Below are 4,007 nucleotides of genomic sequence, written 5' to 3' on the forward strand. Positions count from 1 at the left end.
TAATGTAGATATGGCATAACTTGGTTGATGTTTATTTTTTTTAAGAGAATTATGAATAAATTGTGTTCAAAGTATCATATGTAACCTTAGCATACTGAGCCCAACTTACCACTGGCTCAACCACATACTACCAAATAAAGTTTGAAGAGTATAGGATCGTCTGTACAGCTTGAAATCGCAAAATTGCAAAATAATAACATTTATATAGTATGAGCTTTCACAAGAATACAACATACAAATGAATAACCAATTGATTCCACGAGAAAATCACTCAATAAACACTTTGCTTACAAAGAAAGCTTTGACTACAAAAATTCAAAATCAAATCATTTCTTGAAAATAGGTTTTCAAGTATTAAGAAATCGGACATCACCAATACATACAGGCCCAAAACCCCTTCGACTCTGGTCGTGGTTGTGACTAGATCTAGAACCGTCATGGTCTCTCATTCTCATTCATGTTGGTCCACTAAGATACCCATGTGTTGAATTAGGATTACCAATATAAACAGAGGACAAACCTCCCACTTGATCAAGTCCTCTCCGCATCCCATGAAAAAGGGAATACTCGGATCAACCATACCACCTCTATAGGCAAGAAAGTGGAGACTCGCCACTGCAGTGGCCGGGGTCAAAGCTCACCTATCACCATCCAATCAATACATGATAGCAAAACACCATAAACTAAAACATGATTAAGCATGAGTTCAATACAATTAAAATTTCCCCATGATACATGTCTCACGGCAAAAATACAATATTAGGGGAAAACTAACCTTTTCATCAATAAGAACAAATATCCTCATTGCAAATGCTCCAAGCCATGGATTTAAGTGTATTTTACAACCATACACATATGCACACACACACACACACATATATATATATGCCAACATGCCGAAGTTACTTGATAACCAAATAAAAGTATAAGGTTTTAATGGATTAAGACAGAACATCATACTAAATACCTCGAAGGTTCAATGTGAAAAACTTAGGAAAACATGTAAATCAAGCAAGTAAAACATTTTAACCCCTAATAGAACTTTGCAACCAACATAATCCACACACAAACTCATGAGGTTAAAATTCACAATATTACTATTCCTATACCAGCTCCTTACCCTTAGCCGAAGCCACAACACCTAAAATCAAATAAACACGACACATGAAGCACAACTAGCAAGGAAAGAATGCATGAATGAAGCCGTAGGTCTACATGCCATGCATGCCTAATTGAGGCTCGGGTATGACTCAATCTTGAGTTCGACTGATCCTATACATTTCTCATTAGGGGCAACCCCATCCGGAGCTGGGGAAATAAGGGAAATTAAAAGAGAATTCTTTGTACCACAATAAAGCTATAGTGCTCCTATCGATGCAAGAAAATCGTTCAATTCTCCATCAAGGTTGGAAAAGAAGGAATGACACAACCTCCTATAGTACTCTTACCACCTCGTATACAAGGAATGAGCAACAATCAAGGATCATAAACTCACATTATCCACAAACCCTAGTTCTACCTTCAAGGATTGAAAGAACATGAGAGAACAAAAAAAGAAGACTACATACTTTTGTTAGCTCCAAGGAGAAAGAATGAGTCTTCAAAACATGAAGAGGGATGGAGGAGATCAAGAGAAGTTTCTCATTCAAGAGGGAACAAAAATAAGGGCGGAATGGAGGGGAAACCCCTTAAAAGGGTTAGGGATCAAACAAAAGACCAAAATACCCTTGCCTCTCACTTAAAAGAACTCAGAAAAACTTATTGAACTTGTGCCGTGTGGTCTAACATGCGGATGCACAACGGGCTGCAGGCTTGCTGGGCACATGGCCTCCTGACTGCGTCACACAGGCGCACTGTTGGCCACACGGAGCTTAAAAACAACGCACAACCTCTTTTTAGGTTATCGAAAAGATCAGTAATGCTAACCAAGAGATTTTGGGGCAACCTTGCATAAAATATCGAGTTAAGGGTACACCAAAGGGCAAAATATAACAGAAATCAAATGCTGCGGTCGAATTGTCATATTTTTGCATTACTGGAGAGCAACTCTAACGGTAGTAAACTCAGCCTCCAAGCTAGAACCTCGCCTGTCATTAACAGCACCCGCTAAGATAATCTTCGATTAAACTGTCATGATAACAAAACCTAGATCACACAAGGAATCACAATTATGCCAAGAAGCGTCACTATACAGTACTGATATAATTTGAATTTAAGGTTGGGGAAGCAATTTTCTAAGATTATTATTAATTTTCCATGAGTGCTCGCATATACCTCAGAGCATATTGGAATATTTGCATCGCTGATGCGCTCCTATTGTTGGAGACCATGTCGCACATACTCTTCTGGATCCACCATAAGTAGTTAGTGATTAGACGAACTTTTAGCGGTTGCTGATCCTAGTCCTTCAGCTCCTGAGCATCCAACAGTAGTCAATCGGTCCATCTTTATCTTCAATAGTAACACTTGCAGAACCTTCAACCAAACTTCATTATCTGCTTACCTTATAGTCTCAGAAAAGATGGTCTGTAGTTTCATCTCAAAGGCCATATCATGGGCACCACAACGCTTAAGGGCTCAAGTTGAGGCTATATAGAAATTTGAATGTTGGAATCCTACCGTCAAATGACCTCCACATGAAGGTTTTGACCCATGGGGCCAACAACAAACTCCACATAATATGCCAACCGCGCCAATTATCTTCACAAGATTAACTAGCAAGATGATTGTACGTTGCAATGGCAATTTTCACTAAATGTGAAAAGTGAGTTCATATCCAGTAATTAGAATTGTCATGTTTGACGATCATTTTATTAGGCGAGTTCCTATCAATATCACAATTTACATAGTTTGCCACAACATCATAATTTAGAGTACTATCATTAAAAAAAAATCTGAGATGAATATGAAGTCAATACGAAGAAACATACTAATATAAGTAGGTTTATAAGCTAATGGAATGTCAAAAAGCCAAGGATCTTTAAGAAATTTAAATTATCAAGGTTGCAAATATCAATCCACACATTAGGTCAATAGCCTCTTTGCACAACATTTTATAATACCAAGTTGGTGACACATCAATTTGCGTGCGTGTACCGCAAGTGCACTGGTGTCGAAGTAATAAAATACCCAAAGAGTCGGGTAGTCGAATCCATAGGGAACGGAAGTATTAGTAGTAACCACTTCTCAGTTATCTAGTCAGAATCAATATTATGGTGAAGTGAACTCAATTGCAAGAATATGAATATTACAACCAAGCAAGGAAAAGTAAAGGTAAAGGGGGTCTCAATCAATAAAGATGAGGTACCCGGGCAATGCTCCCCTAGGATCTAACATGAAGCTCAAGACTTACCAAATGTTTCTAAACCAAGTTAAAAGAGTTGAGGTAATCCAAGAATAATCGCTCCTTGCCTCCAGGCCACCGATAGTAGTCCCTTACAAGGTCCTGGTGGAAAACTCGCTCAATCTCACACCTCACACCACATAGGACCGCAATAAACTCTAGGGATACCTAAGAGTACAACCGATTCCTAAAGATAGATCTAACCCTACTTCTAGGTGGAAGATCTCTAACCCCCTACAAGATCCTGGTGGAGACATCTTTCAATCTCACGCCTCACACCAAATATGGTTACATAAAGCCTAGGGAATACGAAAATAGGAAACACTCATCGGAGGGGAAAAGAGATACTCCACTATCTTATGACTCACCCTCTCAACCCTCATCAATCTTAGAGTTCTAACCCTAATGGAGGCCTCTCTCACCAAGGCAACAAATCATGCAATACAAATCAATCACATGGATCAATACAATATACAAGCAATGTGAAAACAAGATTGAAACTCAATTAAACTCGGATTCAATAGAAAACATAAAGTAAGTCCATACAAAGATATGATTCTAGGGTTCACATGCCCAAATGCCTACTAGGATTTAACCCTCCATGGGGCAAATTACAAAGCAAAGAATAATGCACTAAAAAGCAATGAAACCCATGGAATAAAAC

The sequence above is a fragment of the Dioscorea cayenensis genome, chromosome 16 (genome assembly GCF_009730915.1).
Source record: "Dioscorea cayenensis subsp. rotundata cultivar TDr96_F1 chromosome 16, TDr96_F1_v2_PseudoChromosome.rev07_lg8_w22 25.fasta, whole genome shotgun sequence".
In the NCBI taxonomy this organism is placed as follows: domain Eukaryota; kingdom Viridiplantae; phylum Streptophyta; class Magnoliopsida; order Dioscoreales; family Dioscoreaceae; genus Dioscorea; species Dioscorea cayenensis.